Source organism: Catharus ustulatus, chromosome 11 (assembly GCF_009819885.2).
Source record: "Catharus ustulatus isolate bCatUst1 chromosome 11, bCatUst1.pri.v2, whole genome shotgun sequence".
NCBI lineage: Eukaryota > Metazoa > Chordata > Aves > Passeriformes > Turdidae > Catharus > Catharus ustulatus.
In genome coordinates, this window is record NC_046231.1 from 8,705,437 (window position 1) to 8,727,148 (window position 21,712).

The window sequence follows — 21,712 nt, forward strand, 5'->3', positions numbered from 1 at the left end:
CCCCCACAGTAGTTTTCTCACTGCAAGTAGTTGCAAAATTATGCTGAAAATCTGGCTCACCTCAGTGCTAAAGTAGATTGGATTTCTTTCATTCTTATTCAGAAATATGGCAGCTCTGACATGGCAAACAAGTGAATATATGTCATACTCAATTTGTAAGTTATAATGTAGTCAAAGACACTTAAGGCTACTAAAAAATGTTTATTCTGTCAGAAGGAAAATCAATGAAATCACCATGTGGAATATTATCTTATTTTTATATGAGCCTTTTCAGCAACAAAGAAGTTCCATACAATGTTTATTTAATAAACGGTCACATTTCTTTTGAGATAGGTATTAGAATACAGAGAGTTAAGTTAGAGAGATACTTAAGTACTTAGATAAAAACAACAAACACAGGTAAGAGATTTTAAGGTTAATGGAAAGTTGACATTAGGAAGCAACCACCAGGACTACGAGCAGTGCAAAGTCCATGAGACTGGAGGGGATGGTAAATCTTCATCAGACCACTGAAAGAGAGAAGAACTGGTCAAATAAAGGAGGACTTCCCAAAAAGGTCAAAGAATCGACAGGAATGGAGAGGAATACCTGAGGAGACACAGCTGGTATATATTGCCATTATTATTGAAGTCAGATGAGACATAACAACTTAGATAACAGCTAAGGACTTGGCTGTGCAAAGCCATAGACAGGATGAGATAATAGACAGGTACAATGGGATCATGTTCTCATCTTGGTACAGGAGAGAGAATCTGAATAAACTTTCTTGTAAAATATCTTTACAATTCCCATCAGTTTGCTGTCATAGTCTGAGCACTGAAATATGTCACAATACTTACTTTTTTCTTTCCAAACTTGTCTTCTCTTCTGAAACTATTTCAAATATATTAGTCTTTGGCTGTGCCTGTCATCATGTGTGTATATATATATATATATATATATATATATATATATATATACACACACACATATATACACACACACACACACAACTTTTTCTAGTGCTTCTCCAGTCAGATGAGGATGGACACATTCCTGAGGATGCTCATGCAGATCTTAGACTAGGGGTGGTTTTTTTGTTTGTTTTCTTGCTTGTTGTTTTGTTCTTGTTTGGCTTTTTTTTGCGGGGGAGAGAGTGGAAGGACTTTTATTGATTGGTTGGTTTGGGGGGTTTATTTGTTTGGGTTTATTTCTTTTGGGTCTTAATTTGTCATGTTTTGCTTAGTTATTTGAAAACAAAGAGAATTTTGAGAACTGCCTTATGGTGGTGGGCTTAGCCAAACAGGCATGCAGTCTGCAGTTTTGAGTGATTCGTAGTATTTCACGCTTTCCTTTTCCCTAAACGAGATCAACAGCCAGAGAAACGAGTCCTTGGAAATACTCTTCTTTTTGCCCCCTGTTTTGAGTGAACCAATGCAACAGGCAGCCTGGGAAATGCCCCTTTTCCCTGCTCTTTCCTATGGATCAGTGCAACAGGCAGCCTGAGAGATCCCCCTTTCCCCTCCTGGGGGATCTCTCTTTTCCCCGTTCCAGCTCTGTCCCAGGACTCAGTGCAATAGCAGTCCGGGGGATGCCCCATTCCCCGTTTCCACGTTTCCTGTTCCCCATTTCCCTGTTCCTCGTTCCCCTCTGTCCCGGGACTCGGTGCAGTAGGCAGCCTGAGGGATCCCGTTCCCTGTTTCCCCGTTTCCCGTTCCCCGTTTCCGCGTTCCCCTGTTTCCCCATTCCCTGTTTCCCCGTTTCCCGTTTCCTGCTCTATCCCGGGTCAGTGCAATAGGCAGTCTGGGGGATCCCCGTTCCCCGTTTCCCCATTTCCCGTTCCCCGTTTCCCCGTTCCCCGTTTCCTGCTCTGTCCCGGGTCGGTGCAATAGGCAGTCTGGGGGATCCCCGTTCCCCGTTTCCCTGTTTCCCGTTCCCCGTTTCCCGTTTCCTGCTCTGTCCCAGGTCGGCGCAATAGGCAGTCCGGGGGATCCCCGTTCCCCGTTTCCCCATTTCCCGTTCCCCGTTCCCTGTTTCCCCGTTCCCCCTTTCCCCATTCCCTGTTTCCCCGTTCCCCGTTTCCCCGTATCCCCATTTCCCCGTTCCCCGTTCCCCTGTTTCCCCGTTTCCGATTCCCCATTCCCTGTTTCCCCGTTCCCCGTTCCCCGTTTCCCCGTTTCCCTGTTTCCCCATTCCTGGTCTGTCCCAGGTCGGTGCAATAGGCAGTCCGGGGGATCCCCGTTCCCCGTTTCCCTGTTTCCCGTTCCCCGTTTCCCGTTTCCTGGTCTGTCCCAGGTCGGTGCAATAGGCAGTCCGGGGGATCCCCGTTCCCCGTTTCCCCATTTCCCGTTCCCCGTTCCCCGTATCCCCGTTCCCCCGTTCCCCCTTTCCCCGTTCCCCCTTTCCCCGTTCCCCTGTTTCCCCGTTCCCCATTCCCCGTTTCCCCGTTCCCTGTTTCCCCGTTCCCCGTTCCCCATTCCCCATTCCCCGTTTCCCCTTTCCCCATTCCCTGTTTCCCCATTCCCCGTTTCCCCGTTTCCCCGTTCCCCGTTTCCCCATTCCCCATTCCCCGTTTCCCCGTTTCCCCGTTCCCCCGTTTCCCCGTTCCCCCGTTTCCCCGTTCCCCGTTCCCCGTTCCCGCCGTCCCGCTCACTGCTGGCGCTCCGGGCCGCACCGCGGCGGTTCCTGCAGCAGCAGCGCCACCTGCTGTCCCTTCCCGGCGCTGCTCTGGCCGCCGCCGCCCCACGCCGGAGTTTCTCACCCAAGTGTCCAAAGAATTTTTACATTTTAATAATTTTAATTTACACTTTTTCCCCGCCTTTTTTTTGTTTTGTTTTGTTTTTTTGTCGGGGAGAGCCCTATCCCTCAGTGAGCTCTGAAAAGCTCCTGCTGGCCGCGCGCAGGTCAGTAACATTTACGTGACATTTTCAAGCACAGCAGATCTAAGATCCTCACTTTCTCCACATTAGTGAAAAAGAATAAAACCAACAAAGGCGAAAGCCTGGTACAATTCTGATTAAGAGCAGCCACTAAGGTAAACACTGAAGTGGAGGCTGTCAGCTTGCTCCCCAGAAACACCCCCAACACTTTTGTTTGAGCATCTCAGGGGTGGAGGGGCTGTGGTACAGGTAGGGCAGCAGACCAGGACAGCATATTAACAAGAGTGTAGCTGCATTTCCTTGAACACCTCTTGTCTTTAGACTAAAGGAACAACTCATCTTCCAAGATCATGTTCTGTCAATAGATTAATCTACAACCAATTAAGCCACATTCACTGTGAATTTCACATGCAAATACACAATTTGTTTGCTTGCATTACTGAGAACGTGCTTAGGGGTTTTTGTTGAGGAGCGTTTTTTTTTTTTCCCTCCACCACTGTTTGATAGAAGTCCTGATGGCTTGCACAGCAGTGGTGACCCACAAGAGAATCTAAGAAACAGTCCCACAGATGAAGCTGCAGGGATCTTTCATATATCGAATATTTTATTTGTTTGATGGGGGCTGGTACTTGGCATTACTCTTTTTGCTCTTTGTTGTTGTTGTTGAGATTTTGGGGGTTTTGTTGGCTTTTTTTTTTTTTTTTTAATTTAGCTTGTTCTGATAACATCTATAGTAGATTCTTTTATGCATAAAAACAAAATCATACCTTGTACACAAGTAGTGAAAGCACTGATCTACTAGTGCAATGTGTTTCTCAAAGTAGTTGGGTTCATTTTGGCAATGTACTTTATCAAAGCTGTATTTTACCCACAGCCAAACAACCTGTGAGCTGTTACAAGGAATAATTACTTTCCATATTAAAATGTGGCTCATTTAAAATGACAGCTCATTGTATCCATTAAACATTACCTGTTCTTCAGGCTGGAATCAAGACTGCTTTCAGAGAGTATTCAGCTTGCTACTGAAACGATTTAAACAGGTCTACTGTAACACTGTAAATATGATCAAGGCAAAAAGCCAGTCAATAAAACTGTCAGTTTTACCCTAATAAAGGAGGAAGGCCTTTGCTATTTCTCTGTAGCAGACAGTTTATTGTCCAGCTGTATCCAATGGATTCAGGACATCTGGCCACTTAATCACTGAGTATCAAGTCCAGAGCACCAAAGGAGCCATAAGCAAAATAATCAGTGGTCTAATTCACTTTTGTACTAAAGACCCTGCACATAGCTCTGACATCAACAGACTGTACGATCCTGCTCTAAAATACATTTTACCATTTGTGGTAGCTGCCAGAACACAAAGAGCCTTGATGACAAGACAAATATGTCTGAAGAGCCTCATATTGCCCAAGCTAGGTCATACTGATTGTATGGTGGGGCACAAGTCTGGGAAACGCAGGAGTGCCTTGGAGTCAGGAGCTGCTGGGGCCTTGTCCCAGTGCCTGCCTTAAGCCAGCTGGAAGCATCAAGAGCATCAGTGCTCCCAGCTGGGAGGCAAAACAACCCTCTCAGCTGAGACTGGTGTGGCTAATGCTTGGTGCTGCTGGTAAGGCACTGATATTTTTTGCTCTAGTTACCCTAAAAGCAGCTCCTGCCCAGACTGAAACATCCACCAAATCACACAACCAACTGAACCAGCTGCTTCGCTCTGCAAACCCTTCTGTAAGGCCTCAGGTAATCCTGTGCACATAGAAATCCCCTCACTCTAGCAAACACATCAATCTCTCACTTTCATTGCTGCAGATTGAAGCATTAAAATACACTTGATATCTGGATTTTCTGGTTTATTCAAGAGAGTTAAATTTCAATATATTGATATGAGCTGTAAGGCTTATTTCCTTCATGGAGCAATCAAAGCATGTGGATTTCTACAGCACCAGGTGCACAGCTTTGTTCTGACTGCAGGTACAGAAGCTGCTGTGGAAGACCACAGGTATCTGAAGCCAGAATATACTGAGAGACCATGTCAGTGGGCAGTGTGTTTCTACTTCTGAAAGTGATCCTGCATCCTGGGCTTTAGCAAACTTCCTCCAGGATAGCTCTGGAAAGCAATTACACATCATGATGGTACCTGCCCTCATCCCCAGCTTCTCAGGCAGCATTGCTCCTCCCTGTCTCGTAAGTCTAATTGGGATCTGTGTTATTCCACAAAAAGGAGGGATTTGGAAAGCCAAGAGGCTCACATGATCTTCTGCATACACCTGTGCACCCAGAGGGTCAGTCACAAAATGGCTGGGCTGACAGGTACTGAATTTAGCTGTTGTAGTAACTTGTCACTAAATCCCCAGGCACCCTCAGACTGTGGAGGTTTGAAAGATAGGAAGGAAACATTAACACATTACATAGAGAAGGGACACAAGAGAAGGACGCAGGGAGTTAAGGGTGGGAAAAAAGGAAGAAATGCCAAATATCCCTCTTTCCTGGTGAATTCCTTCTCTACTGAAATACAGAGCTGTCCTCTATCACCTACCATTTTCTTGGTGCTTGTTCAGTTGTGGAGAAATCCGTCCAGTGAAATGAAACATCCTGTCCCAGAAATGAGGTAGCTGCTAAGTGAGAGCACTGGCTTCACACAGCCATCAAGGCAAACGCCTTAGGACTGAGCTGTTCAACCTGCAATGGAAAACAATTTTGCTTTTTTTCTTCCCACTGGGCATAAGTCTTCCCTGCCTCTCTGTTGTGCTAGTGAAAGCAAATTCACTGGAAACTGAATCTATTTACAAATATTTTGACAGATTGAGACAGTTGCTCAGGAAAAAATGATTAAATGTATCCAGATAAAATATAGTGTCATGTGAACAGCTGCTGCACAGACCCACAGCCTGTGTGGATATAATTTTATTTATGCTTTTTAAAGGCTATGTGGGTGTCCCTGCAAAACAGAAACAAAGAGAACATTACTCCTGTTGGTGATAAATTAGAGAAAAATCTCAAATGATTAATCCTCCAAAATGTGCAGTCTTGACTTTTTTTTTTTAACTTTTTGGCAGGAAGATATACATGCAGAATTGTAGCAACACTGCTCTTGTATACACTCACACATCCCATTCCATAGATCTCATCGGCAACTCCCTTTGAGGCTGTCTCAGTTCCTGACTGGAACGGGTCATTATGTGTTGCCTCAATCCATCATTTCTGAAGCATCCTGCAAAAAGATTGCCATTAGAAGCCAGCGCAATGAAACCAACTATCTTCCATCTAGAGCATGACTTGCATTTTTGTGTCACATCTTATTTTTCTATTTCTCACATTATATTACCTATCTATATTGTTACTTTTCTGTAGGGATCATGCTGTACCTGATTTTCCTGTACCAATTACCACTATTTTAAGACTGTGTAGAGATGTCTGCAAATAAACATTAGCTGGAAGTTCCTGATGCTTTCCCCTGACACTGTCATTGGAACATTATGACCATAAATACCCTTGCCTATAGCAGTTATAATTGATTTTGTTTCAAATTCTGGACACCTGAGCAATGAAACACTCAAAGTGTTCCAAATACCAGGATCAGTCTATAAAAAAAGGGCAACAAATTTCAGATGCAGCTGTTGCACTGAGTGACATGAACAAACTGCTTCTCCATAAATGCCAGCACTTGCTATAACCTGTTTTGCCCGGCACTATACAGAGTACTCACAATCTGCACAAGGCTGTGATCTTGACTGCAAACACACAGACTTCCTCACCTTTACAGAACCTGAGATACATGTTTTGACACCCAAATTCACATCCTCAATTCAACCCTGGAAAACAAAACATCAGTGGGCAAAAAATAATTCAAAGTGCCTTGCTCTCTGAGAGTTCAAATCATCTTTTCATACAGTGACTGCAATACCCAGATAAAAACATGCTAGTTCAGCTGGATCTCCACTTAGAAAATGGAAGTGCAGGGTGCTCAGACAGCAGCCATGAAGCAGCCTTGCACAGTCAGAGCCACTCTGCATGTGAGCTCCCCACAGCAGGACACAATCCTGCCATGGCAGAGCAAGCCCAGCACGTCTGCTGGCTCCCGCCCAGCCCCAGCCAGCAGCGCAGATGATATTCCAGAGCCTCACAGTGCCAAACCAGCTCCTGCTCTCAGACAATCAGCACTGTGGGATGCTTTTACTCCTAAACACAAGAAGCCCCACAGAACCTAGCATGAGGTCATAAAGAATTTAGAGGTGAAGGGGATATACTCACCTAAAGGCAAATCTTGCAAGGATAACTTGGAATAATGCTAAGGGTTTTTTAAAGGGTGAACCATCCCACAGCAAAAAAGGTGATAATAGAAATAATCTAAAAATGCCCTATTCAAATGCACAAAATGTCTCTTACTGTTTATCATTCTTTGAGCATTTCCCTTGTCAAATCCTACTTTGCAACTGATGAAAAAAAATATCCACAGTGTTTCATGATGACATGGCACAGATACTTTAAGGCTGATGATGAATAAGGAGGCCTTGAAAACCACTATGACAGTGCTGTTCTTTGTTTGCCACATCAGAAAACAAATGCCAGACCTCTTTATTCAGGGTCTTCTATACAGCAATCTGCAAAAAAAACCCCAAACAAACAACAAACTCTCCCTGCACAAAAAAACCCCAAAACCAACAAAAACAAACAAAAAACCCCTGGAAACAAAATACAAAAAAAAGATGGGAACTAGAAGTAACGTTGTGTTGAAAACCATTCTCAAGGCCAGTGCCAGCTTACTGGGAAGCTGTTGCTCATGAACTGGTACCCCAGGATGCCACCACGCACTGCTCAGGGGACAGGAACTATTTGGCTCATATTTTCTTTTACCTTGAAAATTTGGTGAGCAGTAGCTGAGCATGCATTTAAGAAATCCACTCATAGCATTGGCCATCACCAGCTTGTATTGTTTGTTTTTTGAAATTGTGGTGCATTTGCTGACCCCTGATTAACAAAAATTTTTGGACAAGGGTCAAAAGACAAAAAATACCTACATATCCACACAGGATGATAGAAAACCTGTTACATCACAGTGCAGTGAGCAAAGACCACAACTGCCTGCATACCTTGGGAAGCTGACACTACACCAGCAGATACTGGAGTCTGCCAGGTGTGAGGATGGGGCTCAGGAACTCTCAGAGCTCTGTGAACCACAAAGCAGGGTTCACCATTGGTCCCTTCAGAGGAAAGTTCTGCAACTTCTAACCTCGCGCTAGCAGTTTCAAATTAATTTTAAAAAGAAAGCTTTCTGAACCATAGCTTTTTTTTTTTTTTTTCATCACTTTGTTAAGAAATAATAAGCAGGTGTATTTACCACAAAATTTCTTCATGATAAAATGTACTCCAACTTTATGAAGAAGCTTATACTACTGTTAATTAAGATGAATAGTTTAAGGAGATTCTGAGAAAAATAATGCCTATCCTCATAAAACTTGATGACAAAATCTGATGTGTTAGAGAGAAAAGTGATTACTCTAATGCATTATAATGCTTGATACATAGTCTCACAGCTCTCCCCTGCTGTGTTTTGTATAAACTATGAAGTCAACAAAGCACTGATAAAGAAACAAATTAAAGGTAGGATTCACATGATTCATATTTCAATAGAGAGGAATTAAAATAGATAATGGCTCCCAGACAAAGAAGGAAAAAACAGCATTTATTGTAGTATTTCATCCCTGACCCCATTAGAACTTTGTGATATTGTCTATCCTCTCTCTAATTAGTACATACATTAACTGTTAAGTAACCCAACCTCAGTTTATGATATATGTCTACAACATAAAAACTTGGTACTGTATTTGAAAAACATGGCATCCCTGATATAAACTGTTTGATGAATGTTCGAGAATCTCTACCTTTTGTCAGAAATCTGCGTTCTTAGCAGGCCTGAACCATTGTCCCTAAGCTCCTCCTCATCTGATGAAACAGGAGTGACCTCATTGAAAATTTCTTTCCATGTACTATTTTCATCTGCATTCTTCCAAGTTCATCTCTCTCAATTTCAAAGAAGCAAAGAAACTGAATAACGGCATAAAGCAGAATGTGACCATGTTACCAATGCAACACATTAAGAGGAGTCCCATCTGTAGCTCTTTGTCCCCGGTAACACAATGGACCTGCCCTGCTGAAGGCAGCAGCGCACTGCCAAAGCTGCAGCGGCACCAACAGCCTTCAGAGGGACACAAAAACACAAACACCTCTCCTGTGAGAGACCCTGACAGCACTGCCCAGGAACCCAGGTTTTGCACCATGAGGAACAGCTTGCTGCTTTTCTGTACAACCCAAATATTCAGGGCTACCAGCTGCTGATAAGCATTTGCCAAAGACAGCCACTTCATTATTTAGACAAGACACTGGAAATGCCACAGTAAACTTTTCAAGGGCCTTTCTGAGCTGACTCTTGCTAATTATGGCCAAATATATTTTTTAAAAGTAATAATTGTATTGAAACATATAATTTCTGATATAGTACCCTGAGCCTAGCTTTACCTTTTATTTCTCTTGTGGTCAGCATAACAAAACAGGATATATTTTAACTAGTTCACTGTGTGTGCATCCATGGCATGAATACAGGATTCTGCTGAATATATTCTGCATTGCATAGCTGGGAACAAAAGAGAATAATTGTTCAGAATGTGGTCTCCTACTCCAAGGTAAACACCAAAAACTGATTTTTGTAAATATTTGCACTGTGTTATACCAGTTGAGCATATGCTCTGTGTTAGGCAAATGAGCTGCCCCAGGGTATTATCTTCATGGACTGTTTGCAGTTCTATAAAGCTCTCATCTACTCTCATCACATCTACTAACTAAAATAATTTGGGATATTGAATATCAAAAAGGGCTCCACAATGCAAATAAGTCAGTCTCCATTGTGCTGCTTTTATATTTTGACAGCTACAAGAGCACTTAAAAGAATGAAGCTGAGCATGAGCAGGTGCTCTGTCTTTGCCTTGTGTGCTGAGTACTGACTGTGAGGTCATAGCCAGTGATAGATCACATGATCTTGGGATAAAACACAGAAATCTGAAACTCTTACAGGCAACCAGCAACTGGAGGCAGCAGCTTTGATGTGTCATAATTTTCAGTTGCAAAGGGAAAGACAAACCTTACATAAATGCACATAAATACATAAAAGTGATGTCACTTTGGCGACACAAAGACTTCACTTCCTCACTCTATATCTGTTCCCAGACCTTTCAGACTAATTTCTAAAAAACCAATAAATGAATCTAAAATAATGGCAAAGTCATTTTCCCCTCCTTACCCCATCTCTTTCATGTGGTGAAGTCCTAAAATTAGCCAAATGAAAAATTGCTGTCACAAAATTGAAGGAGCCAGGTATAAAGCTGGGGACCCTTCATGGGGCAGCCTGCTGCAGGTCTTGGGGTTTGCTCTGGTTGTCCTGCCAGGACTCCCTGGTGAGAGCAGTGGTCTCTCAACCTTTAGGAACTGAACTGACAGCTTGGCTAGGGACAGAAAAATGAATGCTTCAGTCAAACACTACTGAGAAAGTGGGGTGGATAACTTCCCTCCAAATGTTCCCTGTCCCAGGCTGCCCACAGGGGAGAGTCTACTCATTCCTGCTCACTAAATAAGTATATAGCCCCTCCAAGTAGCACACAGCTCCTCCATCCCAATCTCCAAATAGAAAGGAACAGAAAATGTAGAGAGCTATTGTTCAGCTGGAGCCTCATGTCCTCTCTTCTCAAGGCTTGCCAGTGACTTTAACAGCTAGCTAAAGACAATTGTGTTTTTCAGAAAACCTATAGTAATATATATAGGCAGGAGATGGCCTGTGGAATTTGCAGCACTCCAAACCCTGGAAAATAGATGCCCAATCCAAAAAGTAACTGCAACGCTTTTAGAGTCAATGTTCAAGTGCCAAACGAGAAATAATGGATGATTTCTCTGTAATGATATCTTTTTTCCAGATACAAAGAGGGGACTACAATTTTCTCCCTGAACAACGAATTATTTTGTGCAGAAAAAGAATCCCTCATTGCTCCCATGAATCACATTGTCAAGAATTACAGAGAAAAGGAAACCAACTCTTTAATAGAAAAAGGATTTCTCATACTTGGGATATGTAAGTGGTTGGTGCAAAAAGCCACTCAAGAAAACAAATAACAGTTGACCAAATCAACTGGAGGGATACAATGACATGCTGGGGTGCTCATATCCAGCTGCCTGAAAGTCAAATCTTGACTTTCTACAATATATTCTTGTGCATTCTTGCTGAGGAAAAGAGACATTTGACAGCATCTATATGTAGAGGTAACCCTCCACCTTTCAGTGGAGACCATGCTGCAGGAGGGAAGCAGCCAGCTCTGTTCATGGGGTAAAAAAGAAGAGCTATTGCCCCCACAGCCCAGATCTTCATGTGCAAATCTATTTCTGGTTCATAATCCTTTACCCTGCAGATGATAAAGAACAGAGCAGCAAAGGATAAAGAACTTACACGGCAACAAACAAAAATACACAAGGACTCTGTCCACAATATTCAGGTCAGAATCTAACACTGCCCAAAGTTCAGCAACATTCAGCTCTAGGGTTTTCTTCAAGGCCAAATCTGGGAAAAGGAGGGAATGAAAGATCTCATTATGTGTGTCCATTGCATGGAAAAACCTCTTCAACACACCATGTGAAACGCTTTGTATTTTAGAAATCTATCAACCAGATCTAGTGCACATTGAAGTTAACAGAAAGCTTCCCACAGGCTTTACTGGGCTTTGGTTTAGGTTACGTTATTTAATTCTTTTTTTCCCTACAACAGAGAAGCACAGTAAATTATAGAGGTTCTCCTTGCTCTGTTCCCCTCCAGGCTGCAGGCAGCATGCACAGAAGCTTCTCTCCATCTTCTTCCATGTTCATCTTTGATGAGGGCTCCATTAAACTGTCCCAGTTGTTACTGCTCAGAAGGATTTAATGACTGGTGTTCAACCCTGATAGCACTTAATAATAGCATTTATGTAAGGAATTTATGCTAAAATGATTTTATGGCTTGCATGAGAATGTAGTAGCAGTAATAATAATAATAACAATAATAATAAACCATACACAATGTATTTTTAAATACAAACTCTAAGGACGACATCAGTAATCTTAACAGTTAAGACAAGTGAAAATATAATCTCGAATCATAAGCTCTCATAATAACATTTTCACAATTACAATTCAGAGGTTTAAAAAATGCCATTTTCCTGTGCTTACTGTTACAGAGATTATAGAAACATAAATGTGCCGTTTACATTTTTTGTAAGTTTTAGTGAATACTAGAAGAAATAAACAGAAGCAGTGTTCTGTTATCAAACCTCAACCTTTCCAAACTTCTGTCTGACACCCTGGGGGCCGTGACTCCTGAATGTATGCAATCAAGCATTTTAAAAGGCCAAAGACCAAAACTTTGGTGATTAAATACCCTATTAAGCCCTGGGAGAAGCATTTAACATATGCTTCTTCAGTGACATTATACATTCATTTTATGTTATCACACCCATAGCATGTTTTATCACTTTTAAGCAGCATCCCCTAATGTATACAATTGCCAGACAGAAACCCTGAAAATGAGAACTGATGTTTGCTGGGAGGAGACATCAAAAACATTGTTTATTGTTTTACAGTGTAGTAGATGGATGACCAATGAAAACATCCATTCCAAGGCAGTTCCTTCTTTTACTACTGAAAGGTTTCATTGCCTTGGATAAGGCACTCAGTTTAAAAAAAAAGATGCAGTCAGTTCCTCATGATGATGCATTAAACAGGGTTTGGGGTTTTCTTGGTTGTTGGCTTTGTTTCTTTGTGTTTTAAAACATTTGAGCATTACCAGGTTTATAAGGCAGAGAGGAAAAAGTTTGTTTCTGAGCCATATTTTCAGGGAAGAAGCAGAGACAGTTCCTTTGTTTTCTTACTGTTGGAAAGTTTAGCGTGATAAAAATGTAAGAGCACTTCAAGTAGTCCCATAAAGCGTGTCCAGTCTCATCAGCATTAGAAACATTGCTCAAATCAAACCTATTTAGGCATCCTAATGCAGCTCTTTCCAGCCCATCTCTCAGTGATCTCCACAGCATCATGGGACACATTACCAGCTCTGTTCCAGGTTTTGACCATTTTCAAAAACCTCTTGCCAACCCTCCCTTGCTTAAAATTCATCTCTACCCAACTGCTCAACCAACTGCTGTCTTCCCTCTCCTGCTCCATCTCATCTACCACTGTCCCCACTCCTTTTCCCCCGCTCAGGGCTGTTGCCACAGCTGTTCATCCAGCCAGGGAGCAGCGCCGCTGAATTTTGCAGGAGAAAAGCAAGTGCAGCCCCTCGCTTTGTTAAGAGACCCTCTGCATTATTTGTTTCAGAAGCAGCCACCTTCACTCTCAGATTTCTAAATGGGAGAGGGGATTTAGGCAAGCAGGCAGGCAGATGCCTGTGTGAAAAGCCCTTTCTTATAAATAAATCTTCCAGATTTTAGTTTACAAAGTAGATTAATAATGCAACTCCTGGATAGAATTCAGGGAAATTTTGAACAATTTTGAAATTTTGCTTTACAAAAATAAAATACTGAATCCTGTAGTATATGAAAACACTGTGTCAATAAGAATGTGTGATTCTCACCTTGGCAACAGGAAGAAGTATTTTTTTCTTCATTTTGAATATACCAGATTCCCATAAATCTGGACTACCACAATCCCTAGCCAGTGGCAAGGTTTATGCCCTCTAAACATCAGAGCATCTGCCAGGTACTTAAGGATTTATTCACAGGCTGCCACGATGAGGCAGTAGTAAGTTGTGGTGAATTCAGCATTTACAGCACAAATGATACTGCTGAAGTGCTAATTAGTGCTAATTTGACTTGGCCCATTTTGGACTTCTGACAATCACAATTTTTCAAAAACAAGCAGGTCTGGCATATGTTCATCTAAGGAAAAATTCCACCTCTCTTTTTCCCTATTATAATATTTCCAAGGCAAAACATTAAGAAATTTAAAATATCTGTGTTTTCCTAAAGTAGTAGCTCAGGCCAGCTGCTGCTACAGATTGATTTATAGAAGAGAATATTGTAATGTATTTGGCTTAATGGGGATTGTCAAAAGCATTAGAGCAAAGGTAGGAAGAAAACATGTCACTGAGCATAGATTTGAGTGTTGAGTTACATACTTGTGCAGAAGTTAATAAAGAAATTAACTTTTTTTTTTTTTTCCAGATAAGCAAAAGCTGTTTCCCAAAGAGAGGGTCATGAAGAGAGAAGCCAATTTTTCTGCTTTCATCCTCTGCCTTTGGGCTCTGGTAACTGTACTTGCCTCCCCCCATTTTCACTAGATGAATCAGGCTAGTGAAGAAAAACAGCTTAGAGATGCAGTAGGTTCATCCTTTGAGAAACCTGATGCAGTAAACTGTCTTGATCAGAAATATTATTTTCTACTAAGATGAGCTACATAATTTGGTTCCTTAAAAAAAGGGACTTTGAAGCTACACTCTGCCTCCAAATACTTGTCATTTGACCCAGAAGGCAATAAGTGAAAAATTCTGAACAAATAAATCAAAAAAGCTGACACATTTTCCAGGTGGTAAAGCTTTGGTATGCTAACAAAAGGCTTGATTCTCACTGCTTTTGATCTCTGCAGAATGACAGGCCAACAAAAGCACGACTCAGTGATCGACAGAGTAGCAGAATGAGGCCAACAGAGTCAATACTCAAAAGAAGAGAGTAACTACTCCAGTGATTTCCCAGGTGGCTGAAACTCTGGGCACTGAACACTCTCTAAAATTTGCATTTTCATAATAGTTTTAAATATGCACTTAAATACTTTGAAGACCTAAGTTACAAAATACCTAAATAATCTTGTTTTGTGTTTCATGCATTTGTGCTTTAGTTCTCCACTGTAACAAAAGGAATAGCAAAAATATTGGATAATTTCTGATTGCAGCTCATTTGATCAAATTATTGGCACTAAAAATGAGTGGCTCTAGCATCTTCACAGGGCAGGAGGAAGTGGCAGCAGGCAGGAAATAAATGAATAAATAAAATAACAGGAGGGTGCATTGCAACTTCTAATACACAATAAGCAGGAAAATATTTTCATTAATTAAAAACCTCCAGATCATGGATTTGATAAGAAGCAATAAATCTACACTGAATTGAAGCAGAAATCATTCAAAAGACTGGGGAAAAAATAGCATTAGGAATTATGTCAGGCTCTTATCCCATTTTTTACGGTTAGGCCTACCTGAAAATTAAAAGAAAACAAACAAAAGAATGAACTCCCAAAACTACAAAAGGTGCAACAGAAGTGGTGTTGTGAATAGACCCTAAAAGATCATTATGTGAACATATTAATCCAGGTCTCTGTGGCTTTTACATTTACACACTGCTCACATGAAGCTGCAGCCTGAACTCATGGATAAACAAAGCAGCAGCCACCCCTTGTCAAACCTCAGCAGAGATCATCCCAGGCCTGCAGGGAAGGGGAACAAACAGGGCAGGATACAACCTTCTCTTTTCCCTTAATTGCTACAGATTATTTATGCAATAGATCAGGAACTGGAGAGAAATCATCTAATAAAATATTTGAGAAAAAGCATTAATATAAACATAGAAGCATGCATTTACTTGAATTTTCCCTCCTTATATTAATGTTGAATTTTTCTTTTTTTTTAAACGAGAACTGTAAAAAAACTGATAGAGGAAGAGGTTTTTTACATATACACACTCACACATGGTGATAATGTCCTGGAAATACCAATGATATTCTAAGCTTTTCTTAGTGTCTTTTTGCATTTTTGTTTACTTGAACAACCAATCCCTCTTAATGCCACACAAGATAGACACACAGCCTGGAAACTCTTCTTCGCAGGGGATAATGCACTGCAGTCATTCTCCTTGTTTTGCTCTATTCCAGATTTCTCAATTCTTGTACTATTTCCATGGCATAATTATAGCTATGGAATTCCCTGATAGCAGCCAAGGGTGGTGTTTGTTTATATTACTATCCTTTCTCTCTGGTTTCTGAAGGATGAAGGACCACATTTTAGTGACTCCAATCCAAATCTCCTCAAAAAGCAGACAAATACTGCAATAGCAAAAAATCTTAGAAGAAAAAATGGGTTGTCACCTGTTGTTCAATGATCACCGAAGAGTCCTAAATTAATTTCCTTAATGTATTTGATGGAAAGCAAATTTTTGAAGCTCTAATTTTAAGTTTGCAGATTTGAGGGATCAGTTGCAGCAACAGTGACTGTTATCACAGGCAGCCAGGAGCAGCAGGGAAGGCAAAGGACTTGAGAAAACTTCTATAAACACCACCCATCACCATCTACTGTTAATCCTAATAGCCTATTGGCCTTAAAGTGGAGCTGTGCAAAGCAACATTGCTGGGACTTGTGTAAGAAAAGTGGTTTTAAGTGGCAAAATTCCTGTTGTAACTTAGGGACAGGTTCTTCATCCCTCTCAGCACCAGGGGGCTCCTGGAAGTGAGAAACGAGTCCACAGACTTCTAGGGAAAAACATTTCCAGTGTGTTCCCTGCACAAAGCCTGTGGTGCTGTTTGTCTCTGCACTGCAGGAGAGGCACTCTGAGACCAGGGCTGGGCTCTGAACACTGACCCAAAGTTTTCATCATTAACTAAATTCACTCACTGTGCACTACTGCAACGAGCAAAGCCCTTTCTGTGCACTCCTGAATGAATTCTCTTTCAAACTGGACAGTTCAGCAAAATGCCACTTTCAATTAGGACTAAAACTTTCATTGCTAAATATCTTGCATTTACAATATGAGACAAATTCAGTGTGGTGCTGCTTGTACCACCACCTTCTAAACCCCATTTCTGCTTTTCACTGGTATCAAACACCAGTGTTGTGTCTTTGGCAGGTAACACTTGTTTCTAGCCCTGCTGATGAAAACTGCAGAGCTGCTGCATAGGTGCACCACACACACAAAGACTGACAGCACTGAATGCAGAGGGAGTTGAGTACTGGTTGTCAAAGAGAATTAAGAACTGCGTGCAACTTCACTCAGGAAAATAATATGCTGCTCTAAAAATGCCTCCATGGTAAACTAAGCTTTAGAATGGGCTGATAAGTGGACATTATTCACAAAGAAAAATGACTGGAATTTGGGGAAATTTTGTTAAAGGAATTTTGAATAAGGACAATTAACCACGAGGATACATTTTTTTAAAAGCAGAGGCAGCCCAGAAAATTCTCAGATCCAGGGTGTAGCAATCCATTTGCATTACATAGCTAACAATTTTCATGGACAATTGCCTTGTTATTCAAAATATATTTATGATTAAAATGTATTTAAGGTGAAATTGAATGCTCAGCCTTTGCATGGCCTAGAGTTATTAAATACTAGCTAGCTGAGGTGTTCAATGATATGTTTCTTAATCGATGAATTTTACTAGAGTCAAGTATTACCCTTTGCTGATGCAGCTCCAGGTTGATCAGCCCTGAGAAAGGGCTACTTGTCATACAGAATAAAAGGTATTTCTAAAGATGAAACCTTGTCACTGTTTCAAATGGTTTGTTTTCTTAAACAACCTACATTTTTAACTCCTTTTGTGTGCAAGTGGGTTTTCCCTCAAAATAATAAATAAGCATAATGATGCTTTTGGTCTCTATTGCTACAGTAAACCCATGGCTGAAATAATTTCACTGACCTGTTCAAAATGTGAGTTTTGCTTTCATAAGTGTTAAAGAATGAGTTTTTAACAGGTCTGCAACAGAATTGATTGCCCAAAAAAAAGCCAGCTTTGCTGCTGGCAAAAGATATTAAAAATTTTCAATATTTGACACATTCATCAAACAGATTTCCCTAAAACAATCTGTGCATTCCAGCACCAGGGCACCAGCAGCACAGGGTGGGGCCAGACTTACCAACACTGGGGAAAAAATGGATCTTAACACAATAAAAATATCGTTAAATAATTTTAAGCTTAACATCTTGTGCTTGGATTTTTAAAGAGCTCAGAGTGTGTGTCAGATGGGGGATGATCCATAGTGATACAGTTAAAGTGTAGTTTCAGGATGACCTGACTCCACATCTCTCTCCATTACAGCAACTTTTCTCTTAAGCTGTCCCCTCTGGTTCTCAAATGCTTTTGAAGAAAGAGAACTAAAAGTTCTTGACAGTGCTATTAAGGCAAGTAACTTCCCACTCCCTTCTCATGCCAGTAGCCTGACTCACCTCTGGATATAGATGTACACTCAGAGAGAAGAGGTTTTAATGCTTTCTCCTTCTCCTAGTACTTGCAGCCACATCCTCACAGATATGTCCATTGACCTTCATGGCTGACATGACTTCCAGGTCTGTCCATGCTCTGATGTAAAATCAAGCAACAAAGCTGTGTTACTGCAGTCCTAATCCATTCTAATATAAATAGCTGAAAGACTAAAGTAATAGGCAGGGCAAGCTGACCATGGCTTACAGTTTCTGCAAGCCTGGACAAATCATAGGCAGATTTTACTAGACGAGGACAGTGTTCAAGAGACCTTTTGGACTTACCTATACACAAGTGATATATGTTGCCTTTACAACATGATAAAGAAGAATTCCCCATTTGACACACGGGAAGGAAAGTACAGCCAAATTCAAAGGTGGATCCAGGTGCCATGGGAAACCTCTGGAAAAGCTCTCACTCAGCCTTTTAGCAGTCACTTCAGCTGACGGCAGTGCCTCCTTGTTCTTCAAGTATTTCCAGACTGCTCTGTAGTATTACAAGCAATACCATGTATTTCTTCAAAAACAGCAGTAGAGACTAAGCTGAGAGCTGTTGATAATTTTCCTTTGTACTATTTCTTCCCTGGAAAAAGAAACCTGAAGACTGATGGCAGCCCTCTTCTCTGCCTCCTTTCTCCTCTGAGGAAGGGTCCTGCCTGCTGTTTCCAGGCCCAAGGGAAACCCAAACTGCATCTCTAAATGTGCACACACTGTTCGGTCACTAATTCTGAGACCAGCTGTGGCATGGATGCATGGTGAAAGAGTTAACTGCAAAACCTCTCTCTCTGGAGGTTCTCCACTGCAGTAACACATTACACCGGCTCCATTTTGTATTTAAATGAATATGTGGGAACATATCTTAGTGTGGTCAATTTATATTTACATTACAACATTACTTGCTTAAAGAAAAAAGTGTGGTAGATTTGATGAGAGTTTGAAGATGTTCCTTGGAAACCAAGAAGGGCTTGTACCAAGGGTACAGGCAGTACTGGCACTGTGTGGAAGGCTGTATTCAGCCATCAATTTTGACTTTTTTCCCTTTTCTCGACTGTTGAGCAGACGCCTCAGACACCATCCACTTCCTTCCTCCTTTCCTTGTTTGTCTATTTGAATTGCAGACACATTAAGTGAAATCTTTTATCCAATGGCAGTGAAACATCTTGCACAATACAAACCATTTACCTGAAACCTGAAAACCCACCTCAGATATACAAAAATGTATAGGAGTGAAGCTGCTTGGCAAGATGGCTGAATGGATTATAGATTTTCCAAAGAAAGAAATGCCAAAGGCTTTAAATATCATCATTTAATGAAGGAAGCTCCTCCCTTCCAAAAGTAATGCATAAAGAAATGCATAAAATAGGCCTCACATCATTAGAATAACTCTTATTCAGCTGTCAGTGCTGTGCATCCTTGGAAAGCTTAAATGGCTTTTTTTCCCCATGAATTCATAGAATTTTCTTTTAGCTCCATGTGTAATTTTAAATAATTACACATGAATAAATAAATGAAAATCAAAGAAACTGTCTCTTCTTAGAAATCCAGCTTAATTTGGCATGCTCTGCTGCACACTTCTAAATACTGATCTTTCAGGCCTTGCTTAAACCAAATGCCTCCACACTGTGCAAGTAATCCTTATAAAAAATATTAAATTAAATTTGGCACTAAGTGAGGTGTGAAATTCTTAAGTTGTCTTCTGAAAAAGGAGTCATCAGGTTCAGATAGGGACTGCCATCCTTGTTGCCTCCAAGCATACATTTGTTTAAAAAATAAAACTCACCAAAAACCATCAAGTTAGGTGAAGAGTAAGTGTTGCCACAAGTGCCCCTTGCTCCCTGCAGGAGCTGCAGTGTGCATTTTAAATTGTGTTTATGAAATGCACTCATGGCATGGCTTGCACTGATCCAGCTGAGCTATTCCTGCTTGTCCTCTTCCTGGAGCAGAGTGCTCTCCACGGTGCCTCTGCTGACTTTTGCCGCTTTGTTCATCTCCCAGACCCTGCTGTGCCATTTTTACATCGCCCACTCTGGAAATAGCAAGTGTCAGACTTTACTGATCACTCCACCCAGTTCCTTTCAGTAGCTATCACCGGATTTTTTGTAACAGGGCAGTACTTTTCCAAACCAGGACAATTTACAGAGGGAATCTCAGCTCTTCAAAGACTTCCCTCCCTCCAGCCTGAGCCTGCTAATCAAGGGAACAAGTGTTGACTCCTGGGGACTCACTTGCTCAGTCTGCCCCCTGGGAGGGTGTCTCACTATGACAGTGATGCCAATTCTTTGAAACAAAAACAAAACACAAAAGAGCTAAATCAAACCCCAAAACAAATAATCCCCCAAATATACCCACAGAAGGAAATTTATATAACAGCACACAATTTCTTGCAAACATAAATGTACAGACCTGGATTTTGCCCAAAATCAAGTATTTTTAAAATGTATTCCCAAAAAGGAAATAATTAGCAGTTGTCAGTAATCAAATCTATCTTAACATTAGAAATACTGAACTTTGAAACATTATGAACTCACATTATAATGGAGACATGAAGTAGCTCAGAAGTTTTAAATTTCTACCACTTTCAGGACAGCACTTTCAGAGCAGTCTGAACTGCATTGATTAACATTTCAAACCCACGTGAGTCTCCCTGGAGTCCATGGAATCAGCTCTCTGTCTGTATAGGGTTTTCTACTTACAGGAACCAAGGATCTGAGGACCAGACGCTGCATTGGCATGTCCACTTCATTTCAGGAGGAGTCTGACAGTGTGGTATCACTTAAATAATGAAGCACACATCTGGCAGGAGATTGCTGAGGTTGGCTAAGTTTGTACAAGGTCAGTTCATCCTCTAAGCTTCTGTATGCTGAAAATGAAGCAAGAAGTTTACATGGCAACCGGCAGAATCCACTGATTGATTTCAGGCTTTGTTTTCCAAGTAGCACGTCTTTCTTTGTAAATCAGTATTGTATTGTATAAAAATAGGAGGGAGTGATATTGTATTGCTCTGAGACCTATTTTCTGAAACATTTCAATAGCTAATGCATACCTATTCAAAAATATGATGCTTTTTCTTTTGTAAAAAGTAGAAAAACTACAATGCACCACACATGGCAAATAGAAAAGTGTACCTCTCACAGATCTACCCCACTACCCTGCTTTGCAAGTTTTAGACTATTCTTACCAAAGATGGATAATCCTTTAAGTCAAAATAATACAGCATCGGGATTTGAAAAATGTATTTATTTAGTACTTCCACTAATTTTCACAAAAGAACAATACCTGCTCAATATGAAATGTGAAATCCAGTATCCTAATATATTGTTATCAACTTGCTTTACAGAACAGGCATTAGTCCTGATAAAAAGTTTCATTTAAAAATTCTTCCTATGTTAAAAGAAATAGCTGACATTTTTATAAACTCAGTGTAACATAGAAATGAGACAAACATAATGAAAAATTGCTTTTATCATTCAGTAGTCCACAACATTAAAAAATCAACTTTGTGAGTAAGGGTTGTAGGTTAAAGCTCAGACCTCAATGATTTTTCTCATTTTAACAATTATACAAAGTATCCTTTCTCCAGAGGTCATGGAAATCATCTACCGGCACCCCAGGCCAGTGCTC

At 41.0% G+C, this 21,712-nt stretch overlaps 1 long non-coding RNA gene across 1 annotated transcript; it reads right to left on the reverse strand.

Annotated features, from left to right (window-relative positions):
• Positions 1–272: 272 nt before the first annotated feature.
• LOC117001223 lies at positions 273–20,938 on the reverse strand. The gene is made up of 5 exons (XR_004418985.1): positions 20,785–20,938; positions 18,059–18,191; positions 5,958–6,063; positions 5,389–5,531; positions 273–509 (listed from the first exon to the last, which is right to left on the reverse strand). It is a non-coding gene; the product is annotated as an uncharacterized LOC117001223 (long non-coding RNA).
• Between the last annotated feature and the right edge of the window lie 774 nt (positions 20,939–21,712).